At 44.1% G+C, this 17020-nt stretch overlaps 1 protein-coding gene across 2 annotated transcripts in view; it reads left to right on the forward strand.

Moving 5' to 3' along the window:
* The first annotated feature begins 1730 nt into the window (after window positions 1-1730).
* The window catches only part of LOC144770372 (toll-like receptor 12), a 108591-nt gene continuing 93301 nt past the window's right edge, over window positions 1731-17020 (forward strand). The window contains exons 1-2 of one of the 2 annotated variants that reach the window (XM_078654841.1): window positions 1732-1823; window positions 1947-2067. The gene's annotated coding sequence lies outside the window, so the exon portion shown is untranslated. Of the gene's footprint in view, window positions 1824-1946; window positions 2068-17020 lie in introns of both variants that reach the window. The other variant, XM_078654842.1, reaches the window with a different exon arrangement.

Raw genomic sequence — 17020 nt, forward strand, 5'->3', positions numbered from 1 at the left:
CATTTTCTTGTCCTAACCAATTGGTGCCTGCAGCCTGTTTCCTGTGCTACATAACTATTGGCAGTATACCTTTGTGTATTCCTCCCAGACAGAATCACAATAGAGGGTCTGGGAGTTGGCAGGGTAGGCCATGCTGACTTGATTGGGGATGGGTGGAACTGTCGCTCACTACACTTGCACATTAATGGCATCGGGTCATCCTACACAAAAAGTGCTTGACACTAGTCTATTGTGTCCCCAGAAAAAGTGGGACCTGGGCAGGGAGGCAGGAAATTCCAGACACCTCTGTAGATAGAAAACTCCATAAGCTTCTCCCGCTTAAAAGAGGGCACCATGTAAAATAATAGGACTCTCTCTTCAGTACACTCACGAACCTGTGAATCCTAAAAAAGGACTGCCTGCTAACATTCTGCTTGGGTCTACCTACTGTTTGGGAATGAAATATGGAACTGCACCCTTCATCCCAGGATGAAGTGAGTCCAAGGGTCAGCTGATTGGCATCCGGTTTCTAAGCTACCAGTAGAAAAGCTCAAGAGGCTTTTCTACCACCGTCCAGCTGACCTGCTGCAACTGAACCTGCCTGTACCTGCAACTGGACCTGCCTCAGCCCCAGCCTCTGCTAGAGTGAATTCCTGAGACTCAAGTGGTTACCTCCCAAGTCCCCAACCTTTGGTGTGGTATCAGTTGAGCTCCACCTCCAAGAAAATGAAAAATCCTGACGTGTTTTGTTCTTCGCGCCTACAAACTGGCCCATTCGACCCAAGATCTTGTTGCCCGCTCCAACCAGCAATGCGAAACTCGGGTGAACTTGACTCTTCACACTACTTTGACAGCCAGCAATGACTGGCATTGCAAGACCTACACTAAGTGCAACTGCATGTGGTAACTGCCAATGCAAATCTACAGCAACAACTGTCCGCTGCGCCCATCAGGATCATTGTGCTACAGCGACGAGCATCCGTGATGCTCTCCCTCCACCTCACAGCCTCCTCCACTGCAAATGGAATACTTTGTGCTGAACTTTAGAAGGTGATCATTTCAGCTGGACTAACCTGGTTACTGTATCTGGCCTGTGCTCCATCATGGTTTGGCTGAAATTGTGACTTTCACCCGGTCTTGCTCGGCCAGGTAATCGCAAATGGCGCTTTGTGCTTTTAGGTGTTATACTTACCTTAAAGTTTTGAAATTGCATATCTTTTGTTCTTCTGACTTACATTTTTTAGCATTTTGATGTCAAATGAGTTATTATATTTTACTCTATTTTTCTACATTTTTGTGGTATTTTTCTTGTCTTGTGCATTCACTTTATTACTGTTTGTGTTTTGCACGAAAACTTTGCACCTTGCCTCTAAGTTAAGCCTGACTGCTTGTGCGCAAAGCTACCAGAGGGTTAAGCACAAGTTAATGTTGTGACTTTTTGTGGTTTACTCTGACAGGGAATGCGGCTGATGCTTTAGAAAGGGTCATATCCCCCATCAACCAGCAATCAATTTGTCACAAAATATTTAGCTTGATATATTCATTTCGCTTTTAATTGCTGAGGAATTCACTACATGGTTACTCTACAGAATGGATAACCATATCTTCGCGGGGTCAGTGGACCTTTGCAACGACTTCCCCATTCTGCATCGACCACAGAGGAACCAAAAACAGAATACATGCAAAGGACGCCAGAAGTGTCTGTCACGCATTGCGCGCGCGAGGTATCTCGGGAGATCTCACCCAGGTTCTGTTAAAGCTGGTTTAATTCTAGCAGCACTTTGCATTGAACAACACTCTTTTTGAGAGGAGACACGCTTTCCACATCAAATCAACTCCGCCAGGTAGGTAAAACATCTGCATGAGATCAAAGCAAATGAAAGTGGGGAAAAAAAGCTTAACCTGAACAATGAATGGAAAATAAATGTTTGAATTGAGTTTATTCTCTTATGTTTTCCAATCTTAAGCATCATCTTTCGAGCTTGTCATAAGGAGACCGACCACATGCAGAGATGGCTGGACTTTACAATAGTTATATTTAGCACCACCTTGTGTGTGTTCTATTTTGCTTCATTTCGTTTGGAGGAGGTAGGTGCTGGTTTCCAACAGTAACACCTTTTTGTCGTACGCTAATTTATATACATAGCGTTGCTGTTTGTGCTTCATACGTACTTATACTAAATGGAAATAACTATTAAGAATGCCGCAAAACATCGTTTACCAAATGAAATGAACACAAATAATACACGCTATCCGATCTTTCTGAATAGGTCTTTTTTTGATTTTGGAAACTCGAGGGCACTTTATGAAGTCTGGTGCAACCTGTACATTGTCTAGCACATTTTCTGCCCACACTCTGTTGAGCCATGCTGTCAGCCCTCAGACCGTTGTGATATTAAAATGTATGTTTTAGTCACTGGGAATCTGACGAACTACTGCTGTCTGTCGACAGTAACCGCACCTCCTGGGATTCGAGTCATGTTTGATTGGCTGCAGTAATTCATTTGAATGCTTTCACCTTTATCACAATGAATGTAAAAGAAATGTGTTAAATGGAAGATATTGTATTGATTAGTGCACTATTGAAAGTCTGTAGCATACCATCCGTGTGCGGCCCTGCTCTTCATTTCAACATTCTGTGAAGTCCCTGTTATATATCTACACCTTACAAAGGAGACTCTTGTTGTCACACATTGCGCGCGCGAGGTATCTCGGGAGATCTCGCCCAGGTTCTGTTAAAACTGGTTTAATGTATCAGCACTTTGCATTGAACCGCCTACATTTTGAGAGGAGACAGGCTTTTCACATCAAATCAACTCCGCCAGGTAGGTAAAGTATCTACATAAGTTCAAAGCAAATGAAAGTGGGGAAAAAAGCGTAACCTGCACAATTAAAGGAAAAGACATGTTTGAGTTGAGTTTATTCTCTTATGTTTTGCATTATTTTATTGTGGGCCCCGACAGAGTATTAGGTTTCCCTAGTGTGTAAGCGTCCAACCAAACTCCTTTTAAATGGGTGACATATTTGTACGGGTCCACCCAAACTGCTTCTAACAAGGGTGACGTACCAATATCCAGGCCATGACGTGACTAACGGTTAATGGCAGTCGACTGAGCCTTATGGGGTACAGGCCCCTTTTTTACCTGCACCCTAAAATGAGGAGATTGCTTTCAGTCTGTCATTGGTAAATCAGTAGAAAGTTTCTTGACTGTGGTTGGTGAGGAGTGCATTTGTTCATGAGTGGTGGGGTAGTGCTATATCATGGTTTCTCCGTGTATGTATGAAGCCTCAAGTTTATGGGGTAAAGTGGTTCATAAAAATAGATTTTCCCGCTTGCAAACATACCCCTACCGTGATTTCCTTTCTCTGCCACCTCCCTGCATTAGAGTAATCTGATGTCCATCTGGATCGCACCCTGTACATTACTAGGCTTCTGTGCATGGATTTTTAGAAGGTATATTTCTGAGTTTTTCTATTTTATTATAAATTAAAGTGTACCAGCTGTCAGTCAGTAATGTATTAATGATGTTACTAAATGAATCACTCCTATGGTGCACTCTATGGCTGTTGAACATTTATTTAGCATTTCAGTTCTAAATCATGTAAGAAATTGGGTTATTGGTTGAGAGGGGCAGGAGACCCAGTCAGGCAACAACCACAGCCCTTGTCAGGGTGAACCACAAAAAAACTCACTAAATTAACCTGTGCATAACCCTCTATTAGCTTGGTACAACAACAGTCAAGCTTAACTTAGAAGCAAATGTGTAAAGTATTTATGCAGCATACAAACAGTAATAAAATGAAAACACAATAAAATAAAATTCACAAATCAATTACAAATATCGAATACATTTTAATAAATAAAACAACACCAACATTAATTAAATCCACCCAGTAGAACTGGAGTTATTTTTTGTGTGTGTCTGAAATCTAACACCTAAAAGATTAAAGCACCATCTGTGGCTATCTGGTCATACGAGACTGGGTCAAAGTCAAAGTTTGAGACTGACAGTGATGGAGCATGGGTCATATACACGGGGTGGCTTGGGCCCAGTCTCGGCTTACCTTTGGACACAGAAAAATTATTTTAAAAGTTTCTGGAGAAGGTCAAGTCTTCAGCGGGGCAAGGCAGACGTCTGTGTCCAATTAGGAGGCATTGTCACATGGGAGGAGCTGGACGAGGTTGCAGTTAAGATTGTTACCTTCGTACTTACATGAATTTCTGGAAGTCGGATTCCTCCAGTGGGACAAAGCTCGAGGCTGCAGCTGAAGAGTGTTCCATGAGGCCAGATACCTTCGTCCAGAGGTTCCACTGAAAAGGATTTACTGCTACGAAGAAGAACATAGAGGTAGCTACTGCAAAGTCCGGAAGAATGGTGTTGCACCTTGGGTGGATTGGTTGGCAGGTAGTTTTTCTGGATATACCTTCTACGTTCCAGCTTATATGGTTAGGCAGGAGCTGGACCATCACCACCACTTACAAGAGTCCAGGGACAGAACTTGGAGGGTTAGGACTCACATCATCCGAGGCCAGCAGCAGTGTTCAAGGACTCATGAGTTTGTTATAACCCTGTAGCTCATAGAGCAGGTCAGACACCTAGGCCTTAAAGTCACTCTGGTCGTCCTGGGTTCAAAGAACAGGTATAGTCCTCCTTCGACACCACAGCAGTAAGGCAGTTTTATCAGCAGCATAGCAGCAGGGCAGTCCTTATGGAAGGAGGACAGCAGGGCAGTCCTTCTTCTGAATCTTCTATTGTTCCAGCAATCCTTGCAGGACGGTCCATCCTGCCCACACTTAGGGCTTGATACAAGCTTGGCAGCTGGGATACTCCATCACAAACATGACGGATATCCCATCAGCCAAATTACAAGTTCCATAGGATATAATGGATTGTATTTCGGTGGATGGGATATTCGTACCGTTTGTGATGGAGTAACCCTGTCTGCCAAACTCGTAATCATTTTAATGTCCATAGAGAATTTACTTCTAATACCGAAGCACTGACGCTCTTGGCAGACCTTGCTCTGCTGGGCTTATCTAAGCTCAACGAAGGTCCAACACACACAGCTGGACACACACTGGATATTATTCTTTCCAACTCTTCCAGTATTCTGTGTGAACCTTCCCAGCCACTGACATGGTCAGACCATACGTTAATTGAATTTTTCATTCAAGACCCGAGAGAGATGAAAGGCCCCAACCCTATCACTCACTACACTCTTAGACAATGGCAGAAAGTCAGCCCGGAGCACTTCCAAACCTCCTTCTTGGCTCCTTGGGACACAGCACCGGAAAACATAGAGGATGCTCTTGCTAAATATAATCCTGCTGTCTCCTGCCCCATTGACCAACTCGCACCACTGAAATAATTTCCTAATCTCTCTAAGCATCCCCAAACTGCTTGGTTTTCCCCCCAGCTCCGAGCTCAAAAACATCAATGCAGAAAACATGAAAGATGCTGTCATAGTACCCATGACAAGAGGGATAAAGACAGGTTCATGGTCACTCTGTCTGCCGACCATAAAAACATAAAGGCATCATATCCCAGTTAGCTGAGGCGGGTAACGCTCCCAAAATCCTTTATCGAATCCTCCAGTCTTTCACTAATCAGAAGGCTTGTGACAATCTAGAGGCTCCGTCTCAAATGCTTTGTAATGACAATGCACAATATTTCTTGCAGAAAATAGAGCTTATCTACGATGGAATCGTTTTGCCAGGGAGCCAGCCTTCGGTTGCCATGGCATCTGATCAGCCAGAACGGGCAACTCCCCAGTTGCTAGAGAGTTTCCCCCTTGTGACCTTGGTAGATGTAGAAACACTGCTCTGCACTGTAAAATCAGGCTCCCCTCTAGATGCTATTCTGGCTAAAGTCATAGCCTCTCTGACCTATCAACTGTCTACTTTCATTGAGTGTCTTCTTAATCTGTCTCTGAGAGAGGGTCATGTTCCTTTAGAATGGAAAGCAGCACTGGGTATGTTTACTCGTAAGAACACCAAGGATCCTCTGACGGATCTTTCCAATTTCCGTCCTATCTCGCTACTCCCCTTCCTGATCAAATTACTGGAGAAGCATAATAATAAACATCTATCCAACCATGTCGAACTTATGGGCAGCGTAGACCCTTCCCAGTCAGGCTTTAGGCCCCCATACAGCACAGAATCAGCCCTGCTAGTGGTCACAGATAACATCAGGATGACTTTAGACAGGGGTCAATCTACGATTCTGGTGCTGTTGGACCTTTCTGCAGTGTTTGACATTGTTTCACATCAGGTATTGCTCAGGAGATTGAAGGAGATTGGACTCAGAGACTCTGCTTTCCAGTGTGTGATGAGTTTTTTTATGTTCTCGCTCCCAAACCGTCAATCTTGGTGCGCATCGTTCGGCGTCTATGGAATTGACCAAAAGCGTGCCTCAGGACTCTTGTTTGAGCCCCACTTTGTTTGACATCTACGTTTCCCCCTTGGCCAACCTTCCAAGGACCTGTGGGTTCATCCCCATCTCTTACGCAGACAATACGCAGCTGCTATTTTCTTTTGACAAATTTACTCCATCTATACAGTTGGCCTTCTCCTCTGGCACGAGGGCAACCTCAAATTGGATGAGAAATAAGTTCCTCTAATTTAATTTTGGAAAGACTGAAATCTTGCTCTTTGGAAATGCCACTCTTCTATGGACCCCCTAATGGTGGCCGGCGGACCTTGGTGTTCCCCCACCCCCAAGTCCCTTGTCAAGAATCTAGGCATTCGTTTGGACCAGGCTCTCCCTTTGAAGGAGCACGCTGCTCACAAAGCTGGCTTCTGTTTTAATATGTTGGGCCTACTACGCAGAGTCTTTCCTTTGCTGCCTGACTCAACTTGGAAGACCCTGACTCAGGAGCTCATACTAAGCCATATGGACTACTGCAATGGTCTTTTGGTCTCTGCTAATAAGTCTTCGCTCTGCAGATTGCAGGTGGTCAACAACACCGCGGCGCGATTGGTCCTTAATGCCCCTCCGAGGACTGCCTCCCGCCCTCTTTTTCATCAGCTTCATTCGCTCTCAATACTTGAGCGGGTTGAGTATAAATTTTGCTGCACCATTCACAAAGCTATATTTAATCTCGGTCAGCTTATCTGTCTGCGAAATTCACACCCTGCCTGCCCTCTAGGTCCCTTCATTCTGAATTTAAATCTCTTCCTGTGGTCCCCCGAGTAAGAAAAGACAGGCTGGGTGGAAAGGTTCTCTCCTACCTGGGCCCTCCTTATTGGAATAAGTTCCCCATGCATTTGCAATGCCCCGACTACCTACAATTCCGGAAGCATCTTAAGACTATTCTTTTCAATTTCTGATCATGATCAAGCAGCTCAGCTTTTCCGTTGCCTGTCCGAAGCTCAGAGATACCCCTTCAGGGGTCAATTCAGGCGATATATAAATAAATATATAAATAAATAAATCAGGCCCTTAGTCCCCTTTTCGCCACTGCTTGGGAGGAATACATAATCTCTAACAGCAGAGTCATTCACTGTCGTGTGACCCAGGACACTTGCAAAAGGTTCAAATAGTTAAGAGAAGAGAATGGAAACTTTCTAAAAGTACCAATTTCAGAATTGTGACTTAAAATCTGACTTTACTATCAAAGAGGATTTTAAATTCCAATTAATTTCTATCTAAACAGCATATCTCGTTCTGCTCCCAATCCAAAATTACCACTTATTAAATGTAATAAGGCAACTAAATATTAACCAACAGGAGATATAGGTCTTAGGATAGTGAAAAACAACTTTAGGAGCTTTTCTCTACCAGGACATATACAACTTTAACCCAGATGTCCTCTGTTTTAAATACGATGCATCCTGCCCTGTGAGTTTTTAGGGCCTACATTAGGGGTCAATTGATGTATTAAATAGGAAGATTTTGGCCTAACAAAAAGTTTATTTTGCTAGGTCTAAATGTCAGTTTTAAAATTGTAGTTTAATTTGCTTTGTCGAGATGGCAGTTTTAAAATTGTACTTTATTTTGCTACGTCAAAATGGCAGTTTTAAAATTGTACTGGAGGTTGCAATGGTAGGCTCGAGACATATTTTAAAGTGTTACGTTAGTGGGTGGCAAGACGAATGCTGCAGGCCCACTAATAGAATTTAATTTAAAGGCTCTTGGTACATGTAGTAGACTATGCTAGGGACTTACAAGTAAATTACATTTGCCAATTAGGTTTAGGCCAATTTAAACATGTTTTAGGGAGAGAACATTAACACTTTAAGACTGCTTATCAATCGTAAAGTGCACAGAGTCCTAAACCCAACAAAATCAAATGCAGCAAACAGGAGGGGTGAAGGCAAACATTTTGAGTGAATACCATGCCAAGGATTTCATGTTTGCCATGCCCTTAAAGGCTTTTAACTTTCGTTGAATGAGACGCCCACCAAAAATATTCATAATGTTAAACAGGCAACCTTCATGTATATTTCCAGTCCACAGACCGTTCTTTGCCAGTGAGTTCTTAGCAGGATTGGGAAAAATGTGGTTTACACCGACATAATCGTGTGCAATTTCTAGCAATTCATGTCACAATTGTTAACATATTAAAAAGGAGGGTTTACATCTGAAAAAAAGTTTATTTTTTTGTTTTAAACTGCTGTACATGCAATACCTTGCACTTCTGCAATCATTTTCTGTAAGTGAACAGCTGTGTTAAATATGGTAAGTGGTAAATATTACAGTTATTCTGAAAATGGCATTTTGTTCAGCCCTTCACACCTTTGAAGCAATGGTGCTTCTGGCATATTTGGTAAAATACGCTTTCGAGTATTTCTCGATTACAGATGTTTTTCATACTTTGGTTTTTCTCAGTCTCTGGTTTGAAGCCCACAAAATCGCAATGCCCCATAAACCTATACCAACCACCCTAAAACAAGGGCCTTAAATAGCAACAGGGAGAAAAAACTAACTGGGGAGTGTAGCCCCCATGCAGAGGAACAGAATCAGCCCAGACAGACCCACCATCAAGCACACCACATGCCCCCAGGAATCCAGCTAAACTAAACAAGCCAGACCACAGAAACACCATCACAGGAGCCACAAGAAATACCCCAAGCAAGGCAGAAGCCAGGGACACAATCACCTAAGGATGCTTGGCCTGATTAGGAAGAGTCATATAGGAGCCCACCAAAACGTGACATGGGCATACCAAGACCCACAGATAGAAAGGACGCAGGAACTCTAAACCAGGAATCACATTTAGGTCAGAGGCTGAGAGTGTGTCATTAAGCTAACAGCAAAAACTGTCACAGGCCTTAAAAGAAAAATAGACCCTCACCGAGGATGAAAAAAAAGTTTCACCAATGAAACCTCTAATAGCCCAGGACCAGAAGCACTGAAATAGACATCAGAAAAGAAGGGATGAATACCAGAGAAACACTAAGCCACCAGAAGAGGCAGAAGAAAGGGCAGAAAGTTCATTTGCCTCCATGAAGGTAACAAGAGCCCACAAGCCCTAATGCATTGGGGAGCAATGAACAAGAGGCCCAATACACAAAACATGAATCCACACTACAAAAAAACCCAGTAGAGACAGGACTATATGAATACCACCTCAGGAACCACCCATAGTCCAGCAAGCTCAAATGCAACCCTCACACTCTGCCCCTGTGGGCTTTGAGCCAGACAGAGAATGAACAGAGACAAGTAGCAAAAAAGCAGCAAACAACCCTAGCTCCACCAATAAAGGCACAAACAAAGGGGAAGATACGGACCCATCTGTCTCAAAAGTCGAGGCAGAGCAGGAGGGGCAACCAAGTTAAGATCCACAGACAGGGCAGAAATCAGAAAGAACAAAAAATAATTTCTCCCCGCATAAAGGAGGGAGGGACCATGAAGAATGTAAATCAAAACAGGCCAGACATCAGGAAGGACCTAAGGCCCACAGCACCAATCTGGCAGACTGGTGGTAAGATGCCTTCAACCCTGCAGAAAGCCATCAGAATCTCCTTCCTGAATGAAATGCCCTTGCTTTGGAGGAAAGGTCAAGGGCAGGCAATTATGACTGAAGGTCTCAACCCCCAAAGATATTGTTAGTCTGGAAAGCAGACTGGGAGACAAGGAAGGGCAATAGAGCCCTGCACACACCTAAACACCACATGATGAGGAGTCTCTGAGAGGGGAGGATGGAGAAGAAGAGTGGGGGAGGATTTCTAATTTTTGCTAGGTTACACAGAGCCAGGTATAGTTGCATATAATGTTTAGAGGGTCATTTATACCACAATGGGCAGTCCATAGGTTAACCAAGGCAGAGGAGGTCTGTTTGACCTGGCCCTTTCTGAAGGGTCATCCCCAAACGTTTTGCCTTCCTTCTATATTTGCTGAATTCGTTTTTGCTGGCCTTAGGACTCTACACACTTTCCCACTGATTACCCTGTACTAAAGTGCTTGTGCTCTCCCCTTAAAACATGGTAACCTTGGCCAATACCCAATTGGCATATTTAATTTGCTTAAACATGCCTAGTAACATGCACTACCGGTGCCCAGGGCCCGTAAATTAAATGCTGCTAGTGGGGTTGCAGCACTGATTGTTCGACCGACTTAAGTAGCCCTTTAAAAATGTCCCAGGCCTGCCATTGCAGAGCCCGTGTCTGCCATTCTGACCTGGCAGAATAAACATTTTGCCAATCCCAAACCTTCCATTTTATTAAATATGTCACCCCTAAGGTAGCCCTGGACAGTCCCAAAGGCAGGGTGTAGTTTGTTTAAATGTTGGACATTTACCTTTAAGTTTTGCATGTCCTGGTAGTAAAGAAATCTTAAATTCGTTTTTCACTACTGCTAGGCCTATCTCTCCTATAGTATAACATTGGAGTTGTCTTATTTCATTTTATAAGTGCAATTTCCAAGTCGGAAAAGATGTCTGGTTCATGTTTGGTGTCTCTGGAATCCTAAAGTAAAATCGTAACTTATGGTAAAGTCAGATTTTAAATTACAATACTGAAAATGCCAATTTAGAAAGCTGGCATTTTCTTGCCTTAGCCATTTAATGCCTGCAGCCTGTTTCTGGTCACATGACTTGAAGTAGTTAGCAGGTGAACTTTGTAAATTCCTCCAAGACAGTCACACACATTAGTAGCTTAGGTGTCACTGCATGGGCTACCACCGGCATAATAGAAGGGAGGAGCTAGGCCCAGCATCACATACACCTTAATACGCTGTCTCCTGCTTCTAAATAAATGGCTGAATATCCCCCTGCAGTTAGTCTGGAGTCAGTGCCAGGAAGGCAGGTTATCTGTGCACTTCAAAGGCATGCTTCATACTTCAAGGCATAACTGTGTATAAAAAAGGACCTCAAACGCCACCATTTAAATACAGACCTCTTAATACTCTGCCAGGAAGAAGAACTGCTGTGCTGCTAACAAGTCTGTCACTGTGCTGGACTGCTATTCTGAGGGAACTGTTGCCCTTCTGTGCTGACCAGCTGCCCTTTAAGGCCTGGGCTTGCATCTCTTGAACCAAGAAGCTGGAGGGACTCCAAAGACTCATTGGCTGGCCACCTGATCTGAAGCCATAGGGACATAACAGGTTTCCAACTATCTTTCAACTGCACCTGGAAACTGCATCTGTGAGCCTCCCCTACCAAGTGGTGCCACCCCAGTCCTGGACCCATGAAAGTGGGTCTAAGGTGTTTTGCTAGCCGCTGTGGTACCAGCTGAACAGACAAACCTCCTCAGCTGCACAGCGCAATGCTGAGCAGGACCCACTCACCTCTGATGCTGCATGGATTGGACCGGCTGCAAAGACTCACACTGCTGCTGCAACTCACATCACCTTCGGAACCTCCATGCATAATGCACCCCCAACACAGGCCATCGCATCTCTCGATAGCAGACTTGACAACAATGCCAGACTCTGCATCGCAGTCTTGCAGCTCTGCAGGACTGATGCATCGCCCAGACTGCATAACTCATCCTTGTTGCTGGAATTCACTTCACAAGCTATGGTCGACGGGATCCTCGACGACAACACAGGACCTCATACCACATCCTTGCCGCATTTTGAAACATACGATGCACCTTCAACGTGGGTCTGTGAAACTCTTTTCAAACCTGGATTAAAGGTACTTTTGTTCGACAGGCCCAGCTGGGCCTCTGTTGCTGGCCCTCGCTCCATCACAGCTGGCCTGAATTTGTGACTTTGTCCCAGTACAGTGCGACCATATATCCACGGTCGGCCCTTAATGCCTTTGGGCACAATGTTTCATTAAAACATTAACATTTGGTATCTCCAGTTCTTCTGATTGTATTTTTGTAATTTTGGTCTTGCTTTAGTTATTAAATTAATCTCTATTTTTCTATCTTGGTGGGGATCTTTTGTGTGGTATTTTCACTCTTTTACTGTTTGAACTGTTGCACAAATACTTTTGCAACTAAGTTAAGCCTCACTGCTCTGTGCCAAGCTGCCAGGGAGCTGAGCACAGGTTCATTTGAGGTTTACTTGTGTGGTTACTGCTTGACCATGGCCCGCACCCCAGTCAACTAGTAACCCAATTTCCAATAAGTTCTGTCTGCCCTATTAGAAATTCATGTCTGCCTTGGTAGAATCCCAGTACTGTGAAGTTTTGCTGCCACAGAAACAGCTCCCTACACAGGACTGAAGGTTCTCACTGCTCCATCAGGATTCAAGCAAGCCGGGCCAAAGAGGCTGAAATGCCAGAAACCGGTCCCCGGTAGCTTGTCTCCTTTCTGGTGAAGAATTGGCTTGGTAGTTTGGTCTGCCCTGTTCCCATGATGCACTGGGCCAGGGACAGACTAATTTGCATATAGCCAGGTTCTGAGCTGGGATGGGGCAGTGAGATAAATAACGGTGATGGATCAAGCCCTGATCTTTGGACTGGGTAAGAGTGGTCTGCTTAATTCAGACACTCTGTTCATCACCACCCCCTTTTCTGAATCGTTTTTGGCCACTATAGGTGTGGCAGGGTTTACTCAGACATGAGTCCCTTTCTCACTGCTCCATCAGGATTCAAGCAAGCCGGGCCGAAGAGGCTGAAATGCCAGAAACCGGTCCCCGGTAGCTTGTCTCCTTTCTGGTGAAGAATTGGCTTGGTAGTTTGGTCTGCCCTGTTCCCATGATGCACTGGGCCAGGGACAGACTAATTTGCATATAGCCAGGTTCTGAGCTGGGATGGGGCAGTGAGATAAATAACGGTGATGGATCAAGCCCTGATCTTTGGACTGGGTAAGAGTGGTCTGCTTAATTCAGACACTCTGTTCATCACCACCCCCTTTTCTGAATCGTTTTTGGCCACTATAGGTGTGGCAGGGTATACTCAGACATGAGTCCCTTTCTCACTGCTCCATCAGGATTCAAGAAAGCCGGGCCGAAGAGGCTGAAATGCCAGAAACCGGTCCCCGGTAGCTTGTCTCCTTTCTGGTGAAGAATTGGCTTGGTAGTTTGGCCTGCCCTGTTCCCATGATGCACTGGGCCAGGGACAGACTAATTTGCATATAGCCAGGTTCTGAGCTGGGATGGGGCAGTGAGATAAATAACGGTGATGGATCAAGCCCTGATCTTTGGACTGGGTAAGAGTGGTCTGCTTAATTCAGACACTCTGTTCATCACCACCCCTTTTCTGAATCGTTTTTGGCCACTATAGGTGTGGCAGGGTATACTCAGACATGAGTCCCTTTCTCACTGCTCCATCAGGATTCAAGCAAGCCGGGCCGAAGAGGCTGAAATGCCAGAAACCGGTCCCCGGTAGCTTGTCTCCTTTCTGGTGAAGAATTGGCTTGGTAGTTTGGTCTGCCCTGTTCCCATGATGCACTGGGCCAGGGACAGACTAATTTGCATATAGCCAGGTTCTGAGCTGGGATGGGGCAGTGAGATAAATAATGGTGATGGATCAAGCCCTGATCTTTGGACTGGGTAAGAGTGGTCTGCTTAATTCAGACACTCTGTTCATCACCACCCCCTTTTCTGAATCATGAAGGTTTGATGAGGCATAATGTTTAAAGCGCTGGCTCAGTAAACTTATTATATTGTAATTGTATATGTATTTATATAGCGGTTATTACTACTGACAAGGCTTTGAAGCGATTTTTGGAAATCTGTGGCCACGGCTAATTAGCGATGAGTCCCCGGGGCTGACACAAAATGAGTTAAAGTCGTATAATGGATCAGGATGCATGTGCCTTAGACCCATGAGAGGGATATAGAGGTGTTTGAGGAGCCCCTTATAAGCAGAATACGCCTTAAGACTGGCAATTTAATCTACTTGTGATATTCACAAATTCGCCGCACCTATCAGCGCGGCCCACGTGTACCATTGTGACGAATTCTTGAATATCAGTGAAAAAAGCGTAAACAATATTTTTTTTATACATCCTCCTTTAGTCTTACTTAGACACTTACACACCCACTTATATACTCACTCTGAGACTCATGCACCCACTCACTTAGAAAATCATGCAAGCATTCACAGACCCACTCAGATACTCATGCACCCACTCACAGACTAACTGAGACACTCATGCATCCACTCACAGACCCACTTAGAGGCTCACATACCCAGTCACTGACCGACTCAGACACTCAGGTACCCACTCACAGACCCACTCACAGACTCACTCAGACACTCATGCACCGACTCACAGATCTACTCAGACACTCATGCACCCACTCACAGACCCAGACACATTTGTATGCACCCACTCACAGACCCACTCAGACACTCGTACCCATTCACACATCCAATGAGAAAATGATGGAGATACTCCCAGGCCCACTCAGACACTCACACACCCATTGAGTCACTCATGTACTCACTCGGACACCCACTGAGATACTCATGCACTTACACACTCACTCTCAAAGGTTACATATTACACTTAGGAAATACATTTAAAAAACCTTAGAAACTGAAAGGTTTCACTGATGCTACAGTTAGGAAAGAGAAATTAAAAAACCTTTGAAATTCACTGAAAAAAACAAAGGTTACGGGGATGTTCTAGTTAGGAAATAGAATAAATAAAATTGCTGAAATTCACTGAAAAATATAATGGTTACTGAGATATTATAGTTAGGCTCACATTTCACTGGTACAAAACCAGTAAAATTCAGCAGTTATAGTTACCTGAACTATAACTTACCCCCACACAATGCACTCACTGCTTATGACCTCACATGTTACATCACTCATAACATGGTCAGTGACATCACTGATAACATTCTTGATGACATCTCAAATGACATCACTGATGACATCATCCACAGAACCACTCACACCTCCATAAAACCTCTTACACACCCACTCCCACACAACCCCTTACATATCCATTAACAATCACATACTAGTACTTACACAACCAATCAATCATCCTTAGAGCCACTCACATATCCACTCACCAATACTACCACTCACACACCCATAACGATACTCATATAACCAGTCACTCGTTCTTACACCAATTCATTCCCCCACTCAATCTTTAATGCAGTCACTCACATACTGACTCATATACCCATACCGCCTCTCACACATGCAGTCACTCACCCATATAGGCAGTCAGACAGACACTCCCTTACCCATGCCGCCATTAACTGACTGACTCACTGAAATACAGGCAATCAGCCAACCACTCACTCACCAAAACAGCTACTCATACACCCAGTCACTCACCACTACATCCACTCAAACAGCCATACGCTTAGCCATGCAGCTACTCATGTACTCCCTTATTCACCCATACTGTCACTCATACACTCACTCATACAGTCTCTCAACACAGCAACTTATTCACCTATACAAGCACTCACACAGTCACTAACAAACCCACATAATTACTTACATACCCATTCACGCATCTGTACAAACACCCCCACATCCACTTACTCACCCATACAACCATTCACACACTCATTCTCCTATACAGCCACTCACACACCAACTTACTTAACCAAACACCCGCTCAAACAGCCAATCACTCACCCATGCAGCCATTCGGACACCCACCTACTCACCCATACAGTCACTCACACATCCACTCATCCACCCATACAGCCACTCACACAGCCACTCTCTCACCCATAGATCCACTCACACACCCAGTCACTCACAAACCTACTCAAATATGCAGACACACAATCACACAGCCACTCACATAATATATATTAGAAGTAGTGTCACTCATTAGTAGTACATCTAGTATACTAATTTAACTTTTGTAGTACCTTAATAGATATGTTGAACAAACACAAACTCCTACAACATACTTACAATCACTGGATGATGCCATCGGTGATGTCATCAGTGATATCCTTTGAGATGTCATCAGTGATGTTATCAGTAATGTCACTGACCATGTCATGAGTGATGTAATATGTGAGGTCATAAGCAGTGCATTGCGAGGGTGTAAGTTATAGTTAGCTCAGGCAACTATAACTGCTGAATTTTACTGGTTTTGTATGAGTGAAGTGTGAGCCTAACTATAACATATCTGTAACTTTTGTTCTAGGCAGTTCCTAAGTTTAGGTGGAACAGCAGCTCCTGTATAGGGTACCCTACAACACCAGTAATACACTGCTCTCCATAATGTGTCAGTTCTCTTAGGTTAGTTCCATCATGTACATACTGATTGCATACATGACATAAGGGTCTTACACAGGTGACCTTTTACCTAGAAGCTTACTTCTGTCTCTTCGACATCAGACTCTTGGTACCATATATTAATCCTTGTACCGGACGTACAAAAACATGTCTCAGCTACAGTAGATATATTCTGTACAAAGGTAACCTCTTTTTTCATTTATGGCCAACATTCAGCTGCATATGCTCATGTTTGTTTAGAAAAGCATTAGAAGGGGATTGGCAAATGTTTTCAAAACATATCAATTCTAGAAAAACCCTGGAGTGAGCACTTTAGTATAAAAGATTCTCACTCCCCCTTACTACGGCAGAGGAGACATTCCTTCCAAGCAGGATCGAGACTCTGCAGACTGATCCTTCGACAGGCAGATTGCAGGTTGCAGGTTACCATCCTCGACGCAGAGACGGGGTCCTTCAATTAGAACCATCAAGT

The sequence above is a fragment of the Lissotriton helveticus genome, chromosome 7 (assembly GCF_964261635.1).
Source record: "Lissotriton helveticus chromosome 7, aLisHel1.1, whole genome shotgun sequence".
NCBI classification, from domain to species: Eukaryota; Metazoa; Chordata; class Amphibia; order Caudata; family Salamandridae; genus Lissotriton; species Lissotriton helveticus.